Genomic DNA, 24,430 nt, shown 5'->3' with positions numbered 1-24,430 from the left:
CGGGATAGTCTGTGTCTACCATGAACTGCCCGTTAGTCAGTAAGTGGAATAATTGGTTTTCCGACAGATGTCACCATGTTACTGTCGCCCTGTCTCCACGTCAGAGAGACGGAAATTCTGTGTGCCACATTTGAAGATGAGTCTGTAAAGGTTACAAAACTAGTTAATGGAATTACAAATAGTTCAAAAAGTGAGTTTTTGCAGTTTTCCGTATTTACATTCAATGCACTAGTCACAGGCTCTAGGCGATCCTTAGGGGATATGCTTAGTCGGTTGGGAGCGTGATGTGTCCCTCCGAGATTAATTTCACCTGGGCTTTAAGCGACTCACCGGTCAGCATTTACAGAGCTGCCAAATACATCTCACACCGGGAATATTACCAGGATTAGTTTGCATCGCAGCCTACGGAAGAGAACGCAAATCGAACGAGCATTCGCAGTCATTCCCTCCATTGACCACCATTCGCCTATATTCAACAGTTAAGGATTCCTCCGGAAATATTCCAAGTAGACATTCTCTGGATGTTTTACGTTTGTTTCCAAGCGCCTGCCTGTTCAATTTGATCAGAAACTGTGCGACATTTTCCAACGGGTCAAAAAACCTGTGACCATTCGTGCCGCCCTTCTCTGTATACATTCAGTATCGCCGGGCAGTTGTATCTGATTAGGATCCAAGAATCTCGAGCAATATTGGGGGATGGGTCGCAAGCGTGATTTGTAAGCAATTTCTTTTGTACACCGATTGTACTTTCCTAGAATTCTACCAACGAATTGCAGCCAGCCACCGTATTTCCCTAAGACTGCGACTATGTGACGGTTCCATTTCAAATCTCTAGAAATTTTTACACCCAGGTATTCATGTGGGTTGAGCGATTGCGAATTTGACTCGCTGCACTATACTCGTAGGATAAGGTTATATCGTTTTGTGAACCGAACAATTTTACATTTCGGGAACATTTAAACTAAGTTGTCATGCTTTGCACTACACTGAAATCTTATGAGGGCGTGGCTTCTTTCAAACAGAACTTTATTACAGGCAACAGCATCATTTGCGGAAACACTGAAGATCCAAATAGACCGCGTAACCACCGCCCCTTCTCCTCTCCAAATTGCTGTCTCAAAACGGTAAGTCCCATATGTAAACCACCTTCAGAAGTTCGTTCACTTTCCGTATCAGTTAATGTGTTAAAAACTTGACCTGAAGAAACATAACCCTTTGCAGTTGAAGACGCTCTGTTGTAAGGGAAGCTAGTTTTTCGAAAACGCCTCAATATTTATGTACTGAACTAGGTGTTGTACAATTCTATAATTTTCAGGTACATTTGGCGACGTATGTGGATACTGTCTGACAAATGTGTTGCGAATAAAGTGAGTAGTAAAGAAGTAATGAAGTGAAACATCAAGCCTGATGCTGACACTTTACTGCACGAACAGCGAAAATGTAGAAGTGATAAAAGTCTTTTTCCTTTCATCATTCTGTCAGGGATGTCAGAGGGGAAAAAAAGTTTCGCCAAGTTTCCAAATTATGTGTGAAGTTTGTTGGAAGTCGCCACGTGCTGCCTTTCACAAATGCTCGGTGAATATAGTCTCGATAATTTGCGCTCCATGAAATTATGCTGCCTTAGACTAGTACGCAGTTTGTAACTTTTAACGCCCGACTTATTGCGTAAACCTATGCCTTTAAATGAAGGACGGAAGGAGGATTGCATTTAATGTGCTATCGATGTCGAGGTCATTAGAGACGGAGCAGGAGTTGGCAATGCGTCAGGGAAGGGTAAGTCCGCCGTTCCCTTTCAAAGGAATCATCCCAGCATTTGCTTGGAGCGATTCAGGAAAGTTACGGAAAAAGTATCAGGATGGCCGGATGCGGATTTAAACGTCATCCTCCCGAATGCGAGTCTAGTGTACTAGTTGACAGCTCGTCGTGTAGAAGCTAGCGTTGCTGGTGATGGGATTCCGGGTTCGATTCACGGCTGGGTTGCGTTCTCCGCCCGGGAAGTAGGTGTCTGTGATGCCATCATTTCATCATCATTCGTGAAGGTGGCGAAACTGGACTGTGTAAAGGTTGGGGCTTTGTACAGGCGCTGATAACCGTGCAGATAAGCGCCCCAAAAACCAAACATCATCATCATCATCATCATCATCATCATCATCATCATCATCATCATCATCATCATACCATGTACTAACCACTGCGGCAGCTCGTTCGGTATACATTTAAATGAGCAGATTAAGTCAGCATTTTTAGTATTTACATTGACTTCGTTCTTCATAAATGAAAGCAGGAACTACGACAAGACAAAAGAATTGGGATAACGAATGAGAAATACCTGATTGTGCTTCTGTTTGTAGATGACATGATTCACGTTCACGAAATGACCTCCAAAGATCTATATACCACCTGAACGAAATATGCAATGAATACAACTTTAAAATTTCTAGTAATAAAACGAAAATAAGTGCACTCCGAGGAAAATACTCAGTCATTTTAAAACTAGTTTTGGATAATCCTGCTTTAGAACTGGTCTCTTAATCTTTCACTTAGGCTACGCTGTAAGATCTGATTTTTACTCTGATACTTAAAATAAATTACACAAATTCTAAGCTGTCTGTGACACTATTATCTGAATATTGGGCAATAAAGTACAAAAAGATTGTTCCGAAATTCTATAACGTGGTCCCGGTTCCTGTATTATGCTATGAAAGCGAAAACATGGTTAAAAAAAAAAGCAAAAAAATCACACGGCAGAGATGAGGTTCCTAAGAAATTCGAAGAGCTGCACAACAAGAAATGATTAGGAATGAAGATACTAGAGAAAAATTAAGTATTTTCAACAGAAACTAAAAAATTCAAAAATATCGTGAAGACTGGTGAGAATGCTACGTCCCAGACTTCCCCAAAATATTATGAACTACAAACGGAATGGAAGACGTGATATTGAAAGGCCTCGGACGTGGGAGCAATTTCGTTTGAGAGACTATCCCGCACGGCGACTACTGAAGTACTTATACATTATAGAATTCTTAAGTTATACAAGCAAAATAAGTAAGTTTTAATGTAGTTTACGTTCACTGATGCAAAAAAAAAATTTTCTTGCTTTTTAAAGTGGGCTATGTTCTTTCTCAGAGTTCAAACTGTCTCCATGCCAAATTTGAACAATATCTGTTAAGCGGTTTGGACTCGAAAACGAAACAGACTGTGTTAAAAAGCAGAAAAGCAACTGAGAGAAAGAAGCGGCGTCGGTTTCTGCAGGAGGCGGACATCATTTTGTAGGACAATGTTCGGGCACGCTCGGTTCAAGTCGTGACTGATTTGATCGGTATATGGGGATGGGGAGCGCCGCATCACGCACCACACTCATCTACGTCTACATTTATACTACGCAAGCCACCCAACGGTGTGTGGCGGAGGGCACTTTACGTGCCACTGTCATTACCTCCCTTTCCTGTTCCAGTCGCGTATGGTTCGCGGGAGGAAAGACTGTCTGAAAGCCCCTGTGCTCTCTCTAATCTCTCTAATTTTACATTCGTAATCTCCTCGGGAGGTATAAGTAGGGGGAAGCAATATATTCGATACCTCATCCAGAAACGCACCCTCTCGAAATCTGGCGAGCAAGCTACACCGCGATGAAGAGCGGCTCTCTTGCAGAGTCTGGCACTTGAGTTTGTCAAACATCTCCGTAACGCTATCACGGTTACCAAATAACCCTGTGACGAAACGCGCCGCTCTTCTTTGAATCTTCTCTATCTCCTCCGCAAACCCGATCTGGTACGGATCCCACACCGATGAGCAATACTCAAGTATAGGTCCAACGAGTGTTTTGTAAGCCACCTCCTTTGTTGATGAACTACAGTTTCTAAGGACTCTCGCAATGGATCTCAACCTGGTACGCGCCTTACCAACAGTTAATTTTATATGATCATTCCACTTCAAAAAGTTCCGCACGCATACTCCGAGATATTTTACAGAAGTAACTGATACCAGTGTTTGATCCGCTATCATATAATCATACAATAAAGGATCCTTCTTTCTTTGTATTCGCAATACATTACATTTGTATATGTTAAGGGTCAGTTGCCACTCCCTGCACCAAGGGCCTATCCGCTGCAGATCTTCCGGCATTTCGCTACAATTTTCTAATGCTGCAACTTCTGTGTATGCTACAGAATCATCCGCGAAAAACCGCATGGAACTTCCGACACTATCTACTACCTCATTTATATATATTGTGAAAATTAATGGTCCCATAACACTCCCCTGTGGCACGCCAGAGATTATTTTAACGTCTGTAGACGTCTCTCCAGTGATAACAACATGCTGTGTTCTGTTTGTTAAAACTCTTCAATCCAGCCACAGAGCTGGTCTGATATTCCGTGGGCTCTTACTTTACTTATCAGGCGACAGTGCGGAACTGAATCTAACGCCTTCCGGAAGTCGAGAAAAATAGCATCTACCTGGGAGCCTGTATCTAATATTTTCTGGATCTCATGAACAAATAAAGTGAGTTGGGTCTCACACGATGGATGTTTCCGGAATCCGTGTTGATTCCTACAGAGTAGATTCTGGGTTTCCAAAAACTACATGATACTCGAGCAAAAAACATGTTCTAAAATTCTACAACAGATCGACGTCAGAGATATAGGTCTATAGTTTTGCGCATCTGCTCTACGACCCTTCTTGAAGACTCGGACTACCTGTGCTCTTTTCCAATCATTTGGAGCCTTCCGTTCCCCTAGAGACTGGCGGTACACGGCTGTTAGAAGGGAGGGCAAGTTCTTTCTCGTACTGTGTAGAATCGAATTGGTACCCCGTCAGGTCCAGTGGACTTTCCTCTGTTGAGTGATTCCAGTTGCTTTTCTACTCCTTGGACACTTATTTCGATGTCAGCCATTTTCTAGTTTGTGCTAGGATTTAGAGAAGGAACTGCAGTGCGGTCTTCCTCTATGAAACATCTTTGGAAAAAGGTGTTTAGTATTTCAGCTTTACGCCTGTCATCCTCTGTTTCAATGCCATCATCACCCCGGAGTGTCTGGACATGCTGTTTCCAACCACTTACTGATTTAACGTGAGACCAGAACTTTCTAGGATATTCTGTCAAGTCGGTACATAGAATTTTACTTTCGAATTCACTGAACGCTTCACGCATAGCCCTCCTTACGCTAACTTTGACATCGTTTAGCTTCTGTTTGTCTGAGAGGTTTTGGCTGCGTTTATACTTGGAGTGAAGCTGTCTTTGCTTTCGCAGTAGTTTCCTAACTTTGTTGTTGAACCACGGTGGGTTTATCCCGTCCCTCACAGTTTTACTCTACACGTACCTGTCTAAAACGCATTTTACGATTGCCTTGAACTTTTTCCATAAATACGCAACATTGTCAGTGTCAGAACAGAAATTTTCGTTTTGATCTGTTAGGTAGACTGAAATCTGCCTTCTATTACTCTTGCTAAACACGTAAACCTTCCTCCCTCTTTTTATATTCCTATTAACTTCCATATTCAGGGATGTTGCAACAGCCTTATGATCACTGATTCCCTGTTCTGCACATACAGAGTCGAAAAGTTCGGGTCTGTTTGTTATCAGTAGGTCCAAGATGTTATCTCCACGAGTCGGTTCTCTGTTTAATTGCTCGAGGTAATTTTCGGATAGCGCACTCAGTATAATGTCACTTGATGCTCTGTCCCTACGACCCATCCTAAACATCTGAGTGTCCCAGTCTATATCTGGTAAATTGAAATCTCTACCTAAGACTATAACTTGCTGAGAAAATTGATGTGAAATGTATTCCAAATTTTCTCTCAGTTGTTCTGCCACTAATGCTGCTGGATCGGGAGGTCGGTAAAAGGAGCCAATTATTAACCTAGCTCGGCTGTTGCGTGTAACCTCCACCCATAATAATTCACAGGAACTATCCACTTCTAATTCACTACAGGATAAACTTCTACTAACAGCGACTAACTCTCCACCACCGGTTGCATGCAATCTATCCTTTCTACCTGTCTGTACCTTTGTAAAAATTTCGGCAGAATTTCTCTCTGGTTTCAGCCAGCTTTCTGTACCTATAACGATTTCAGCTTCGGTACTTTCTATCAGCGCTTGAAGTTCCGGTACTTTACCAACGCAGCTTCGACAGTTTACCATTACAATACCGATTGCTGCTTGGTCCCCTCATGTCCTGCTTTGCCCCGAACTCGTTGAGGCTGCCGCCCTTTTTGTACTTGCCCAATGCCATCTAACCTAAAAAACCGCCCAGCCCACGCCACACAACCCCTGCTACCCGTGTAGCCGCTTGTTGCGTGTAGTTGACTCCTGACCTATCCAGCGGAACCCAAAACCCCACCACCCTATGGCTCAAGTCGAGGAATCTGCAGCCCACACGGTCGCAGTACAATCTCAGCCTCTGATTCAGACCCTTTACTCAGCTCTTTACCAAAGGTCAGCAGTCAGTCCTATCGACGATGCTGCAGATGGTGAGCTCTGCTTTCATCCGGCTAGCGAGACTGGCAGTCTTCACCAAATCAGATAGCCAGGGAGGGTTTCCTCCGATCCATAGCGACACACATCATTGGTGCCGACATGAGCGACCACCTGCAAATGGGTGCAACCTGTACCCTTCATGGCATCCGGAAGGACCCTTTCCACATCTGGAATGACCCACCCCGGTATGCACACGGATTGCACATTGGTTTTCTTCGCCTCTCTTGCTGCCATATCCTTAAGGGGCCCCATTACGCGCCTGACGTTGGAGCTCCCAACTACCAGTAAGACCACCCTCTGCGACTGCTCGGATCTTGCAGACTGAGGGGCAACCCCTGGAACAGGACAAGCAGCCACGTCAGGCCGAAGATCAGTATCAGCCAGAGACAACCCCGGACTTGCGCCCTTCTGAGCTCAGCTTGATTCCTGACGTGAAGGTAGCGTTCTCGCTTTCCGCGTCTGGGTTCCGGGGTTCGATTCACGGCGGGGTCAGGGATTTTGTCTGCCTCGTGATGGCTGGGTGTTGTGTGATGTCCTTAGGTTAGTTAGGTTTAAGTAGTTCTAAGTTCTAGGGGACTGATGACGATAGATGTTAAGACCCATAGTGCTCAGAGTCATTTGAACCATTTGTCGAACTTTGGGGTATTCGGTTCGGAGCTGTTATGGAGATACGTCAGACAATAGACCGCTCCATTCGAACTACCTATACAACTGCCGTAGTTAGGGGTATCTTGCTCTTTCGACATCACTGGCGATGGCTTATATACATGAGCTGTTCAAAAAATATCCGACCTTTTTTAATTGTTGAAATCAACAATGGTATCAGGGCGCGCATGCGCTCATGTTTTCAGGCATATTTAGCACACATACCTGATTTTCTCCACTACTTTGGAACGCTTGCAAGTGGTACACGTTGGATTTAGTATTCTGAGCAAAATGACGTCTTTACATCACATTTGGCTCCAAGCTTGGCAATTCTCAAGTTGAAACCATCGTGTGTTTGTGGACAAAGTAATGGGTACTGCAGGGCTAAAGGAGTGGTACAACCATTTCAAAGGTAGCCGCTAATCAATGAAGACAGAAGCCAGTTAAGGTACGCCCGCAATATCCGCAAATCAGGTCGTTACTGATCCCGCAATATTGCTGGTGAAGCAGAATGGACGAATCACTATCAGAGAAGTTGCAGTCTAATCTAAAAGCCGTAAAGTCAACTAAATAACTAGGTGTTACAATAACTAACGTCCGCCCGCGGTAGCTGAGTGGTCAGCACGACAGACTGTCAATCCTAAAAGACCGGGTTAGATTCCCGGCTGGGTCGGAGATTTTCTCCGCTCAGGGACTGGGTGTTGTGTTGTACTAATCATCATTTCATCCCCATCGACGCGCAAGTCGCCGAAGTGGCGTCAAATCGAAAGACTTGCACCAGGCGAACGGGCTACCCGATGGGAGGCCCTCGTCACACGCCATTATTATTATACAATAACGAACAACTTAAATTGGAAAGAACACATAGAAAATGTTGCGGTTAAGGCTAACCAAAGACTGAGTTTTATTGGCACGACACTTATAAAACGTAACAGACCTACAAAGGAGACTGCCTACACTACGCTTCTCCGTCCTCTTTTAGAATACTGCTGGAAGATGTGGGATCCTTACAAGATAGGACTTTCGGAGTAGATCGAAAAAGTCCAAAGAAAGGCAGCACGTTTTCTATTATCGCGAAATATGAGAGAGTGTGTCACACAAATGATACTGGATTTGGGCTGGACATCATTAAAAGAAAAGCGTTTTTCGTTGCGACAGTATCTTCTCACGAAATTCCAATCACCAACTTTTTCCTCCGAATGCGAAAATATTTTGTTGACACCGACCTACGTAGGTAGAAACGACCACAACGATAAAATAAGGGAAGTCAGAGCTCGTATGGAAAGACACAGGTGATCATTCTTTCCGGGTGCTATGCGAGATTGGAATAATAGAGACTTGTGAAGGTGGTTCGATGAACAATCTGCCATGCACTTAAATGTGACTTGCAGAGTATCCATGTAGATGCAAGTATAGGTGGTCACATTTTTACTATCCCCTGTATGTGCATATCGCTTCACACGACCTTTGTTACCTCAATGTCGATATCGGCATCATTTTCGAAATATGTGAGCTTACTTATATTATCTGTAATGTTAATATACAACAGGAACAATAAGGCTCCCAACACACTTCCCTCTGGCACAAGTGGTTACTTTTACACGTATAGATGAACTCTCCATTTAGGATGAGATGATGTGTCCCCCCTACAAAAATGTTTTATTGGCCGTACTTTATACGATGCAGGCAAACGGTCAACTACAATTGTTGTTTACTGTGCGGTAACCTCTAGCGTATCAGAAGCGGTGTAGGAAAATGTTTTCAAATGAGTATACGCACTCGTATTTCGGCAGGTGCACAGTTTTGCCATTTCAATTTTTGCACGTTTTTACAGATACCTTTTCGAAAATTTCGAGCAAAACAAATCGAAACCTTTATTACATCACGAAACAATGAAGAAGCAAATGCGGGTTTGTTCGCAAGCCCGAAGCATTATCTGGTACAAGAATCATTGATTTTAATAAAGTAGCTGTCGATAGGTTTTTTTCGTTGCTAACAAATGTAACTGACAATCACAAACTAATGACTTCTCAAATAACTAATTGTGATGAAACAGGCGTCTCGGTTAATGCTAAAAACCAATCGAACATCGCAGCTTGCAAAGGGAACCGTCCAGTGCGATCGTTAACATCTGCAGAAACGGGCGAAACTGCAACCATCCTCATTAGTACGTCAGCAAGCGGAGCTGACATTCCTCCTACGATTATTTTTCCACTAAAGAAGAAGCAGAAAGAATTTGAGTTAGGACTGACAGCAGGAGGTTGCGCTGAGGTCCACAGCACCGCATGGATGGCCACAGAGTCATTCTTTGTATGGTTTCCACAATTAGTGGTATTTTCTAAGACATCAAAGCACGTCCCAGTTCTCCTTATATCAGATGGCCACTCAGCTCATACCACGAACAATGACGTTATGGACTACGCGAGGGAGAGTGGCGTTTCTTCACCACCACATTGCTCTCACAGACTTCAGCCGCTTGATGTTTGTTTTATAAATCCTCGTTATAGTCATCAGCTTCGAAAATGGCTGCGAAGCCACGCAGGGAAAGTCGTAACTATCTTTCAAATTTCAACGCTTTTTGGTTCAGCTTTCGTCTAAAGCGCAACAATGAAAACCGCTATTAAAGGTTTCGAAGCTACTACAATATGGCCCACGGACCCATCCATATTCAAGACGCACACTTCCTATCGGCACACACAACTGACAGCGGACGTGATGGGCCGTCAGATGAAGGGGTTATTATATCTGAACAATTGGAATTGCCTCCAACTAGCACACCAGCTGAAAAAGACGACTCAAACGGGCTGGATAATCAACGGGACGAGGTTTCAGCGAATTGTTACAATGAACTGCCGCATAAGAATAACAAAGTTATTGGGGCTAATTGTTCTAATCTTGGGTGCTCTTGGATGACAACTGACAACACAACCTCCTCATTTCATATTTCACCTGAGATTCTGATTTTCTTGTCAAAAGTTAACGAAAGCAAGAAAAGAGCGAGACTGAAAAGGGGGAACTACGTTGTTTTAACTGATTCGCCGTACAAAAAAGAGTTAAAAGTCATTAATGGGAGAAATAGAAAAAAGAACTTTGACAAAGAAGAAAGAGCAAACAGAAAACTTTTTGCGAAAGAGAATAAAATTAAGAACTCAAAAACGAGAGAAAGAGCCTGAAGATAAATGGAAGAAAGGAGTAAGAATACTATACTAACGAGAGTGATTATGAGGTAAGTTCTGACTGTCAGTGTGTATATTGTGGTGGGTTATATTCAAAATCAGTTGGAGGTTGGGTCGCTTGTTCCACGTGCAAAAAATGGACACACGATTCTTGTGCAGGAATAGATAGCGAAGATGATGAGTGTCTCCCCGTGTGTGAATTTTGTAAACAGCCTCAAGAAAAGGATACGATACATGAAAACTGTAGTTTGACATTAATACTCACTTTAAACTAAAAAAAATACCGAGCAAGCCAATATTTTCTGCATTTCGGATAATTTTATACGTTTTTGTAATCACTTGTATTTACCACCCCATTCTGCCGCGTGCAAATGATATAAATTTCTGTTTTTGAGTGAGAAAATATTGTTGTTTTATTTTATGGCAATGTTCTTATATTTTTGTGATTAATACATCATAATGTGTTCATATAAAAATTTGTAACTCTCTTATTTATCAATTTTGTACATTTAATCAAAGTTTTCAACTGTGTACCCCATTATACCTTGGATTCCCCAACGTGTCGGATAAGAAAGATAAAAATACAATCACTACTCGTTTCTTCAACGACAATTTAAGCTGTGTTCTGTGGTTCCTCCCAGAGTTCATCACGATACATTCCGAAAAAAATCATAGTTAACGAACGTTATAAATTGCTCTAGAAACGAAGGCAATCCCAGTTAACATTTAATAAGGCCACTGGTATCCTTCGAAATGCAACTAATCAAAGTAATGCAGAACGTCGTGGGTCACAGCGGATGGGTGGAATCGAAATATGTCTTTTACCCACGATCGCTTCTTTTTGTCAATTTGTGCCATTAATTTCTCTGCTCCCTAATCTGATTTCGTATCTCCCCATCAGCTATTCGATCAAAACTTTTTTAGCATTCTTCTACACCACCACATTTCGGAAGTTTCTAGTCGTCTCCTGTTTGGGGAACCAGGCATGTTAACTGCTGATTCGCAATATATTTATTCCGAAAGGCAAAAGGAACCCCGAAAACAATGAAAATAATTTTGTTTATTGGTGACTGTACCAGTTTGATTTACACTTAGTGCGAATACGAAAGTATTTTATTCCAAATCCTTATTTGAAGGTACTAAAATGTCGGTTTAAATGGCAGCTTGCTATGTAAGACATGCCCACTTGTTTCTCTGTGCCATCTCTTCTTTGAGATGATAAGCCTAGGGACATTTTACCCGTAGTTTTTGAGCTTTCACCTATTGAATACATTTTTTCTTGTCTCGTACTCAGTTGTTTGCTACAGTAATAACGTTTCTGAACAAAACAAATGCCAAGATCTACCCACAAAGTTTTCGAGAGAAGTTCTAGAAGACTTGCAAGAAATAAAAAAGTAAATATCATGAAACAAATGTTATGTTTTTGTACAGCATGCATACTATTGGAAAGTGAAAGAAACTATGAATTTAAATGAGTGCATGTACGACGTTAAGTGCAATGCAACTTTAAATTTTCCGTAACTTTTCTAACTAAATGTACCTTTCCTCTCAAACCATTTATCCCAGAACCATGGAATTCTAACGGTCAGTTTTCTTACTCGAGGGCATGAAGAGTCGAGGGATATGAAAGGGAAGCAGTGGTTGGGAAGGGAGTGAGACAGGGTTGTAGCCTATCTCCGATGTTATTCAATCTGTTTGCTGAGCAAGCAGTAAAGAAAAGAAAAGAAAACTTCGGAGTAGGAATTAAAAACCATGGAGAACTTGTATTATAATGAACACTATGGTCTTTTTATTTTTGAAATTTGCCTGCAAAACCTCTCTTTCAAAATTTTTCTAAAAATTTCAGTATTAATATATTATTCATGAAAAATTGTCAGCTTGTTGGAAAACAGTGGAAATGCATGTAAGTAATGTTTTGTGTTTTACCGTTAATATAACACAACTTAGAATAAGGATCATATAAATAGATCAGTTAACATGGTGGAGATGGAAGATACGTTCTCACCGTGAATATTGTGTTTAAAAACAAATGAATATTTTCAAATCAACAGCTCATTTCATGAAGTCATAACTGGAAGTGAATAATCTCCACAAAAATTGGTAAGTTAATTACCTTGGTGCAAGAAAGTCTCCATCATTAAGGAGAACGATGTTTTCAATAACTTGCCGGCAGCCACAAAAAGCTTTACTACTGACAGATTTCAGTTTACGAGGAGCCTAAAGGATTTCTTGCTAACCATCTCTTCCGACACCATTAATGAATTGAATTATTTATTAGAACTAGCGCGCGCGCGCGATTGAGAGAGAGTGTGTGTGTGTGTGTGTGTGTGTGTGTGTGTATGTGTGTGTGTGTGTGTGTGTGTGTGTGTGTGTGAGAGAGAGAGAGAGAGAGAGAGAGAGAGAGAGAGAGAGAGAGAGAGAGAGAGAGAGAGAGAGAGAGAGAGAGAGAGAGAGAGAGAGAGAGAGAGAGGGGGGGGGGGGGGGGGGGGGGGGTCAAATAATACGTGTACAATCAGAAGTGTGACTAAATTTTCATTCCTCGTTCATGATCAGTCCATTTGCGGTCTGTGGATAGTAAATTAGCATATTATTTTCATTGAGTATCTCCCCATTATGGATCAATTTCAATTTAAAGTACATATAATCTAACCCTCTTGTCTGCCCCACTTCTGTTGAAGGTTACACATCACACAAATACCTTGTTGTTGTTGTTGTTGTTGTCTTCAGTCCACAGACTGGTTTGATGCAGCTCTCCATGCTACTGTATCGTCTGGAAGCTTCATCTCCCAGTACCCACTGCAACCTACATCCTTGTGAATCTGCTTAGTGTATTCATCTCCTGGACTCCCTCCTCGATTTTTACCCTCCACGCTGCCCTCCAATATTAAATTCGTGATCCCTTAATGCCTCAGAACGTGTCCTACCATCCGACCCCATCTTCTAGTCAAGTTGTGCCACAAAGTTCTCTTCTCCCGTATCCTATTCAATACCTCCACATTAGTTATGTGATCTACCCATCTAATCTTCAGCATTCTTCTGTAGCACCACATTTCGAAAGCTTCTATTCTCTTCATGTTCAAACTATTTATTGTCCATTATTCACCTCCATACGTGGCTACACTGCATACAAATACTCGGAGAAAAGACTTCCTGATACCTAAAGCTATACTCGATGTTAGCAAATTTTTCTTCTTTAGAAACACTTTTCTTACCATTGACAGTCTACATTTTATATCCTCTCTACTTCGACCGTCATCAGTTATTTTGCTCCCTAAATAGCAAAACTCCTTTACTACTTTAAATGTCTCATTTCCTAATCTAATTCCCTCAGCATCACCCACCTTAATTCGACTACATTCCATTATCCTCGTTTTGCTTTTATTGATGCTGATCTTATATCATCCCTTCAGGACACTTCATTCTGTTCAGCTACTCTTCTAGGTTCTTTGCTGTCTCTGAATTACAAAGTCATCGGCAAACCTCAAGGTTTTAGTTTCTTATCCATGGATTTTAATTTCTACTCAGAATTTTTCTTTTGTTTCCTTTACTGCTTGCTCAATAAACAGATTGAATAACATTGGGGATAGTCTACAACCCTGTCTCATTCCCTTCCCAACCACTGCTTCAATTTCATATCCCTTGACTCTTATAACTGCCACCTGCTTTCTGTACAAATTGTAAATTGAATTCGCTCCCTGTATTTTACCCCTGCCACCTTCAGAATTTGAAAGAGAGTATTCCAGTCAACATTGTCAAAAGATTTCTCTAAGTCTACAAATGTTAGAAACGTAGGTTTGCCTTCCCTTAATCTACTTAATAAGGTAAGTCGTAGGGTCAGTATTGCCTCACATGATCCAGTATTTCTACGGAATCCTAACTGGTCTTCCCTGAGGTCGGCTTCTACCATTTTTTCCATTCGTCTGTAAAGAATTTGCGTTAGTATTTTGCAGCTGTGACTTATTAAACTGATAGTTCGCTAATTTTCACATCTGTCAACACCTGCTTTCTTTGAAATTGGAATTATTTCATTCTTCTTGAAGTCTGACGGTATTTCGGCTGTCTCATGCATCTTGCTCATCAGACGGTAACGTTCTGTCAGAGCTGGGTCTCCCAAGGCTGTCAGTAGTTCTAATGGAATGTTGCCTACTCCCGGGATCTTGTTTCGATTAAGGTCTTCCAGTGCTCTGTCAAACTCTTCACGCAGTATGTCATCTCCCATTTCATCTTCATCTACATCCTCTTCCATTTCCATTATATTGTCCTGAAGTACACTGCCCTTGTATAGATCCTCTATATACACCTTCCACCTTTCTGCATTCCCTTCTTTGCTGATAACAGGGTTTCCATCTGAGCTCTTGATATGCATACAAGTGAATCTCGTTTCTCTAAAGGTCTCTTTAATTTTCCTGTAGGCAGTATCTATCTTACCCCTAGTGATATGCGCCTCTACATCCTTACGTTTGTCCTCTAGATATCCCTGCTTAGCCATTTTGCACTTCCTGTCGATCTCATTTTGAGACATTAGTATTTCTTTTTGCCGGCTTAATTTACTGCATTTTTGTATTTTCTCCTTTCATAAATTAAATTCAATATATCTTCTGTTACCCTCTTTCTCTGCGCATGTCAAGTTCCGTAGGCCCAAATTGAGGAGCAAATCTTCAAGGTCATGGAACGTGTCAGTATCTACATCTACATCCGTACTCCGCAAGCCGCCTAACGGTGTGTGGCGGAGGGTACCCTGAGTACCTCTATCCGTTCTCCCTTCTATTCCAGTCTCGTATTGTACGTGGAAAGAAGGATTCTCGGTATGCTTCTGTGTGGGCTCTAATCTCTCTGATTTTATCCTCGTGGTCTCTTCGCGAAATATAAGTAGGAGGGAGCAATACACTGTTTGACTCTTCGGTGAAGGTATGTTCTCGAAACTTCAACAAAAGCCCATGCAAAGCTACGGAGCGTCTCTCCTGCAGAGTCTTCCACTGTAGGTTATCTATCATCTCCGTAACGCTTTCGCGATTACTAAATGATCCTGCAACGAAGCGCGCTGCTCTCCGTTGGATCTTCTCTATCTCTTCTATCAAACCTATCTGGTGTGGATCCCACACTGCTGAGCAGTATTCAAGCAGTGGGCGAACAAGCGTACTGTAACCTACTTCCTTTGTTGTCGGATTGCCTTTCCTTAGGATTCTTCCAATGAATCTCAGTCTGGCATCTGCTTTACCGACGATCAACTTTATATGAACATTCCATTTTAAATCACTCCTAATGCGTACTCCCAGATAATTTATGGAATTAACTGCTTCCAGTTGCTGACCTGCTATTTTGTAGCTAAATGATAAGGGACCTATCTTTCTATACATTCGCATCACATTACACTTGTCTACATTGAGATTCAATTGCCATTCCGTGCACCATGCGTCAGTTCGCTGCAGATCCTCCTGCATATCAGTACAATTTTCCATTGTTGCAACCTCTCGATACACCACAGCATCATCTGCAAAAAGCCTCAGAGACTTTCCGATGTCATCCACCAGGTCATTTATGAATATTGTGAATAGCAACGGTCCTATGACACTCCCCTGCGGCACACCTGAAATCACTCTTACTTCGGAAGACTTTTCTCCATTGAGAATGACATGCTGCGTTCTGTTATCTAGGAACTCCTCAATCCAATCACACAATTGATCTGATAGTCCGTATGCTCTTACTTTGTTCATTAAACGACTGTGGGGAACTGTGTCAAACGCCTTGCGGAAGTCAAGAAACACGGCATCTACCTTTGAACCCGTGTCTAAGGCCCTCTGAGTCTCGTGGGCGAATAGCGCGAGCTGGGTTTCACACGACAGTCTTTTTCGAAACCCATGCTGATTCCTACAGAGTAGATTTCTAGTCTCCAAAAAAGACATTATACTCGAACATAATACGTGTTCCAAAATTCTACAACTGATCGACGTTAGAGATATAGGTCTATAGTTCTGCACATCCGTTCGACGTCCCTTCTTGAAAACGGGGATGACCTGTGCCCTTTTCCAATCCTTTGGAACGCTTCGCTCTTCTAGAGACCTACGGTACACCGCTGCAAGAAGGGGGCAAGTTCCTTCGCGTATTCTGTGTAAAATCAAACTGGTATCCCATCAGGACCAGAGGCCTTTCCTCTTTTGAGCGATTTTAATTGTTTCTCTATCCCTCTGTCGTCTATTTCGATATCTACCATTTTGTCAACTGTGCGACTTCAAGAGAAGGAAGCACAGTGCAGTCCTCCTCTGTGAAACAGCTTTGGAAGAAGACATTTAGTATTTCGGCCTTTAGTCTGTCATCCTCTGTTTCAGTACCATTTTGGTCACAGAGTGTCTGGACATTTGGTTTTGATCCACCTACCGCTTTGACATAGGACCAAAATTTCTTAGGATTTTCTGCCAAGTCAGTACATAGAACTTTACTTTCGAATTCATTGAAAGCCTCTCGCATAGCCCTCCTTACACTACATTTCGCTTCGCGTAATTTTTGTTTGTCTGTAAGGCTTTGGCTATGTTTATGTTTGCTGTGAAGTTCCCTTTGCTTCCGCAGCAGTTTTCTAACTCGGTTGTTGTACCACGGTGGCTCTTTTCCATTTCTTACGATCTTCCTTGGCACATACTCATCTAACGCATATTGTTCGATGGTTTTGAACTTTGTCCACTGACCCTCAACACTATCTGTACTTGAGACAAAACTTTTGTGTTGAGCCGTCAGGTACTCTGTAATCTGCTTTTTGTCACTTTTGCTAAACAGAAAAATCTTATTACCTTTTTAATATTTCTATTTACGGCTGAAATCGTCGATGCAGTAACCGCTTTATGATCGCTGATTCCCTGTTCTGCATTAACTGATTCAAATAGTTCGGGTCTGTTTGTCACCAGAAGGTCTAATATATTATCGCCACGAGTCGGTTCTCTGTTTAACTGCTCAAGGTAGTTTTCAGATAAAGCACTTAAAAATATTTCAATGGATTCTTTGTCCCTGCCACCCGTTATGAACGTTTGAGTCTCCCAGTCTATATCCAGCAAAATTAAAATCTCCTCCCAGAACTATAACATTTCCCTAAGGGGCACCATCACTAGCCTAACGTTGGAGCTCCCAATAACTAATAAACCCCTCCCCCCGTGTGCCTGCTCGGACCTTGCTGAAGGAGCAGCCACATGTCCATTCACAGGCAGAGCGGGCGATGCCACACGGCCAGCCTCCACATTGACCCTCCGCCTCGTGCGCCGCGAACGCCACTGAACCCGCCACTCCCCTTGGGGAGAGGGTGGCCCAACCGCGCCCGGTACCCGCGAAGATCTCTCGACAGCAGGGACAGTGGGTGAAGCATCTAAAACCTGGGGTGCACCATGCGACGCACCAGACTCCCCACTGCCGCTACACTCCGAGGCAGCAGCCTGAAGACGGCTGACCGCGGCCATCAACACGCTCAGCTGTTCGCGAAGAGTGGCCAGCGTCCGTACACAGCAGTCACACATCCTATCCATCCTAAGGAATCAATTTACCGAAGAGACTTAATAAACTTTTAAGTAGACTGCTAATTCACTAAAGGCGATTGATTACTGACTAAACTGTGATTGCTAACCACTTCTTGTGGAAAACAATGAAAATAGCACTACCTGCCTCTGGACTGTATTCAAAACAAACACTAGCACTACTGGCACTATGGCTGACTACAAGGACTCTCTCTGACTGTATTCAAAACAAACACGAAATCTATGTAACACTATTACTAGCACTCGACAATTAAAGCTTCCTAAAAGCAAAAACACACGGAAGAAGAAGTGACAAGTAAGAAAAATAGAGTTAATACTTAAATTAAGGTAGCTCGCTGCACAGCAGACGTGAAGAAGCCGGCGGTTAGGGCGACACATGAACTTACAGCAAAAAAGTAATAACAGATAGAAATACATGTTCATGAACCTGAGAGAAAATCAGTCCATAAGTTTAAGCAAACGCTATCAGCAGTACAATGAGAATCAGCTTAATTTTTCAATTAACTCCTCGACAGAATAAAAGGAGTGACCCATGAGGAAACACTCCAGTTTCGATTTGAAAGCGCGTGGATTACTGCTAAGATTTTTGAATTCGAGTGGCAGCTTATTGAAAATGGATGCAGCAGTATACTCACACATTTTTGCACAAGAGTTAAGGAAGTCCGATCCAAATGGAGGTTTGATTTCTCCCGAGTATTAACCGAGTGAAAGCTGCTTATTGTTGGAAATAAACTAATATTGGTTACAAGAAACGACAATAAGGAATATACATATTGAGAGGCCAAGGTCAAAATACTCAGACTCCCTGAACAGAAGTCGACAAGAGATTCGTGAACTCACACCACTTTTCGCCCGAACCTCCAGTTTCTGAGCCAAAAATATCCTTCTAGAATGGGAAGAGTTACCCAAAAACATAATACCATACGACATAAGTGAATGGAAATAAGCAAAGTAGACTAATTTACTTGTCGAAGTATCACTCACTTTCGGCACCGTTCCAATAGTGAAAATGGCAGTATTAAGTCTTTGAACAAGATCCTGAACGTGGGCTTTCCACGACATCTTACTATTTATTTGAACACCTAGGAATGTGAACCGTTCAGTTTCACCAATCATATGCCCATGCTGTGAAATTAAAGCGTCAGGTTTTGTTGAATTGTGTGTTAGAAAATGTAAAAACTGAAGCTTACTGTGATTTAACGTTAGTTTATTTTCTACAAGCCATGGACTGAGGTCATGTACTGCACTACTTGAAACGGAGTCAATGTTGCACCCAACATCCTTTACTACCAAGCTAGTGTCATCAGCAAACAGAAATATTTTAGAGTTACCCGTAATACTTGAGGGCATATCATTTATATAAATAAGGAACTGGAGCGGCCCCAACACTGATCCCTGAGGAACCCCCTCCCCCTTGACAGTACACCACTCAGATCCCTCATCACACTGTATTACTTTCACCCATTCCCGTAGATCGTTCCCTAATGATCTTCCTGAAACACTCTACAACTTCTGATTCTGTCAGTTCTTTCAGGTCCCATCTCCTTAAATTCCCACCTTTTTCCAGTTTCTTCAGTTTAATCTACAGTTCATAATCAATATATTGTGATCAGAGTCCACATTTGCCCCTGGAAATGTCTTACAATTTAAAATCTGGTTCCTAAATCTCTGTCTTACCATTATATAATATATATGAAATATTGCAGTATCTCCAGGTCTCTTCCACGTATACAATCTTCTTTCAGGATTTTTGAACCAAGTGTTAGCTATGATTAAGTTATGCTCTGGGCAAAAACCTACCAGGCGGCTTCCTCTTTCATTTTTTACCCCCATTCCATATTCAACTACTACGTTTCCTTTTCTTCCATTTCCTACTGTCGAATTCCAGTCACCCATTAATATTAAATTTTCATCTCCCATCACTATCCGAATGATTTCTTTTATCTCATCACACATTTCATCAATTTCTTCATCATCTGCGGACTACTTTTACGACTTTGGTAAGCGTGGGATTCGTGGCTATCTTGGCCACAACAATGCGTTCACTATGCTGTTTGTAGTAGCTTACCCGCATTCCTATTTTTATTAATTATTAGACCTACTTATGCATTAGCTTCATATTAGCCTTCCTAATACTAAAATCTATATCCGATGTTAACAATGACGCCGGTGGATGGACTATCAGGAAATTACCGACCGTCGAGAAAGTCACAAATATAACCGACAAGCTAATGGGCCCTTCACAGGAAAAGGTTTTTTGCCAGAAAACGGGGAAAATTGAAACCCAGCAAATGAGTAAAAAAATGTATATTCACTGACAAAAAAAATAGTGTACGCACACAACTTACACAACAATAGTCTGGGATTACTCTATTACGTAATACAGTTTTTGTGATTGTATCTTGCAGCTTTAGTTATTTTTAATTAAAAGAGGCTTTAAAAGGACAGAAAGAACGTGTTGGACTACGCTACACATCGTTCTGTTAGCACAGTCTTTACTTTGTAATCACTTTCGTTGACTTCGGCAACTCTCAACAGAAATCTCCAACCTAACCGAGACAATGTGCTACGATACAGCCGAGATCATGACAAGAGAATGGGCTACATCACACTCGAAGTAAATGTATATAGGTAAGGATCCCCATGACCTGTATACGTCTGTTATAAAAAATCTCCAAGCCACTCTTCTCAAATAGACCGCAATCTTCTCTTGACCTTCAACTGTTACTATTTCAGAATTAAAAACCAGATTCAAAGAAAATTTGGCTACAAGGCACAAAACTAGAAAAATAAAAATAATAAAAGTGAGAACGTGAAACATGTTAGCAATAACCATAAACAGGAGATTTACAGAAAATATAATTGAGAAAGGAAATCATTAATATTATCGACCGTTTAGGAACTCTAGGCTACGAAATGGATAAAACCACATATCGAATAAGTGGTGGAAGAGTTAGTGTGTTTTAAGATTAAATCCAAACAAGAATTAGAGAAAAATATATCGAAGCAAGGCCTCTATTACGAAAAATTGCTAAATCTCGAGACAAATTGTGTCCTTCTGCATTAGATGAAATGTTTTGGCCCCTAGTACGGATGAAACAGTATCTGCAGTATCAACAGGAACTTCGGACATGTGTTTCATATTTCATCCAAGCCTGCAGTCTATAAATATTTAAACAAAATACTAAAACAAAATACCACTACAGGGGAATTACTTACGAAGTAGTTCTTGGTAAAGAAACACAGGACACAATTACGTATGTAGGCTTAATACGAACTACAACTGTGTTTATAAATCGCTATAGTTGCCTTGGACTAACGACGAGCAAATATCAATATAACCTGTACGCTTTTCAAAGCTGTTATCCATGAAAAAGCTAAACCACGTATCGCGAACAAAATACTATTTAACACCGAAACAATGATATTAGCTGACAATGGGCACAGACTTTAGTCAATGGGCACTGTTGAAAATTTGTGCCAGACCAGGATTAGCACCCGAGTCCCCTGGTTACTAGGGAGAGGCAATGATCACTGTGTCCGAATTACACAGTGGTCAACAGAATATCACGAACTGCCCGAGCATGCTGTTCGTTAGATCCAAATTCTCAATTTCTCCATAGACTGCTAATGCACTGCTCCTTGAACATAATCCTCCTCCCTTTAATTATACAGTACATGGCCAAAAAAACAGACACCGAATATATGCAAACTTGGCCTTACGAACATTGCAGACGTCGTCTATGTAACACACGTCAAACTTCAAAGAATTTACCAATTCGTTGCATTGTTTACTATAGACCACAAATCAAGTAACGTAAAAAAAGCACTGCGTCTATTGAGATCATGATTCAGAGTTAAAAAAAACTAATAAGTCGCCTACATATTGCAGTTGCTGCCGAAAGAGGAGAACCATTATTTTCCCACAAAAGGAAATATAGTTAAAATTACGCTTCTATTTCGGTTAGTTTATGCGGTTACTAAAATTTGCAGTGAACGTTACATAGTGGACTCTACCCTCCCCCCACCAGAAACGTAGTTATCGTGGCTGTTGTGAGACTTTTGTACACAGTTAGAGAAAGTGTGTTAAATGTGGCGCGGACGGAAACGCTAGGCTACGCTACAGGGCAATCTGCTCGCACAACGTTTAGTCGGCATTCATAATCGTTGGCGTAAACAACTCTCAATCAAATTACCACCTTCCAACCTAACTTAGATCTCGGGCTACACTACCAATCGGCCTGTCATCACAACCAAAAATTCATTGAGGGGGGTGGGGGGATTTCCTGTAGCTCTCTCTAATGTATCTCTAGGCAAAACTGCCAGTTTTGTCAGACTCAACAGCAAGATTTACCAATGGTAAACACTTTTGAGACGGCTCGTAATTTTAGAATAGTCCTCTTCGTCTTACTTGGCATAAATTGTTCGCTGGCGTCCCAGCAGCTAGCTCCCTCAGTGTCTGCTTCTGCCATCGCACCACGCTAGTCTGCTGTTGTCCTAGCAGACCGAACGCACCGCACATCCGATACCTTCGGAACCACTCACTGGCCAGTTAGCAACTGAGCGGAACACTGTTTACATCGTGAAAGGAAAACTATGCAAAGATGTACACTTAAATGGCACGACTGAGTAGCACACACACAGTAATATCTGAGGAATGTCCTTCGACACGCGCAGAACGAAAGTCTTCTCGCGAACGTACAGCGTCTCTGAAAAAAAATCTCGTGACTATATTCCGGCGTTACGGCCAGGTTCTCATACAAATGAGCAAAAAAGGGTACATTTGAAATTCTTTTTGAGACAATGAAAATACATTCGAAAGATCTGTTTGGGAATTACGAGTGATAATACTATGAGCTTAATTTTAGATTTTCAATAAAAAATGGCGCCCGTAATTATGATTTGATCAAGGGCCTGCGAGACTGGAGTACGCAGAGCGCGTGCAGTGTGGCACCTCATATGTTACCTGAATTCAAAAATGGGTAACATCAGTTGATACTACATTATTCCTCTGAAATTGAAAATGGATAACATCAGTCGATAAAACATAAAATTTATGGGAGCGTATACCTAACCGCAATGAAACAACCTTAAATTTAACGATACAGTGCTAATTCGAACTTTGAGTTCGATTTTTGAGGGTTTGTTTCACTCCTTATGCCTACACAAAAATTAGTTAATATTAACAAATGTCATATTATAGCTATAAGTTCCTAAGAAAAGTGTTTACTTTTAGGGGTCAGAGGTAGATGTTAAGAGAACGAACCACTTTTAATTTATGCTGCATGCCGTTCTGAGAAAATAGTTACCCGAAAAAAATGTGTTCAAAGTTTAGGGAAAACATTTAGTTATATTATTACTTCGATTTGCATGAACTGAGTGTTACATATATATTTTTAATGTCGCTGAAAACGAATCTGAAGTCAGATTTTCAATATTCAAAACAGCTAATCCAATACGGAGGGCAACCGATTATGTTTTGACCAATTTTTACCAAAAATGTATTTTCGTTATTTACGTTTAGTCTGCAAGTCAAGGAGTATTTATCAACCCTTCCTCTACCTCTGATTGTTCCTAGACAGCAACTTCCTGTTCTTCTTGGCAGGAAAAGCCGATCTGTCAAAGCTGGATATGCAGCACTCGGCAGCCTGCACTTGATATTCGTCCGTATTTTCGGTGAGTATGTTTGCATGCATTCTGCAGTATGAATCATTTTGAGCACGTGCGACACGGGACGAGTTATCATCTACATCTATATGGATACCCTGCAAAACACATTTAAGTGCCTGGCAAAGGGTTCATCGAATCACCTTCACAACTGATAATTAATTGAAACCCTCAGCTGCCGACAGGTGTTGTTGATATACTTCGATGGGGACAGCTGAAAAGTGTGCCCCTACTGGGACTCGAACCCAGAATCTCCTGCTTACAAGGCAGACGCTCAATCCATCTGAGCCATCGAGGGCACACATGAACAGCACGACTGCAGGAATTTATCCCTCGCACGCTTCCCGTGAGACTCACATCCCCAACCGTCCACAATCCGCATACGTAATGTACTTAATAGGTATTTGTCCATCCACTCATTACTGGCTCACACTAAGGTGACGATTCCCGTAAGAGTTCTGGCAACCTGTGCGGATTCGCACAGACGAAGGTCAATGGCTGGGTAACGTTTAACCATAGATATGAAGATAGTAACTGCTCTCGAAAGAACAGGCGCCACTGACGACCTTGCAACTCTTCTAGAATACATGATAAACCGGCCGATGTGGCCGAGCGGTTGTAGGCGCTTCAGTCGGGAGCCACGCGACCGCTACGGTCGCAGGTTCAAATCCTGCCTCGAGCATGGGTGTGTGTGATGTCCTTAATTTAGTTAGGTTTAAGTCGTTCTAAGTTCTAGGAAACTGATGACCTCAGATGTTAAGTCCCAAAGTGCTCAGAGCCATTTGAACCATCAGTCCCTATGTTTACACACTACTTACAGTAACTTATGCTAAGGACAACACACACACAACCATGCCCGAGGGAGGACTCGAACCTCCAACAGGGGGAGCCGCGCGAACCGTGACAAGGCGTTGGACACATGGCGGGTACCCCGCGTGGCTCATGGCAGCCGTGAC

The 24,430-nt window shown here is 41.9% G+C and overlaps 1 non-coding gene across 1 annotated transcript; it reads right to left on the bottom strand.

Annotated features, from left to right (window-relative positions):
- Positions 1-23,698: 23,698 nt before the first annotated feature.
- Trnat-ugu (transfer RNA threonine (anticodon UGU)) lies at positions 23,699-23,773 on the bottom strand. Its single transcript has one exon. It is a non-coding gene; the product is annotated as a tRNA-Thr (tRNA).
- Positions 23,774-24,430: the final 657 nt, after the last annotated feature.

This window comes from Schistocerca gregaria, unplaced genomic scaffold, assembly GCF_023897955.1.
Source record: "Schistocerca gregaria isolate iqSchGreg1 unplaced genomic scaffold, iqSchGreg1.2 ptg000224l, whole genome shotgun sequence".
In the NCBI taxonomy this organism is placed as follows: domain Eukaryota; kingdom Metazoa; phylum Arthropoda; class Insecta; order Orthoptera; family Acrididae; genus Schistocerca; species Schistocerca gregaria.
Note: the sequence above shows the minus strand (reverse complement) of the source record. Positions and strands in the feature narration are given on the sequence as shown.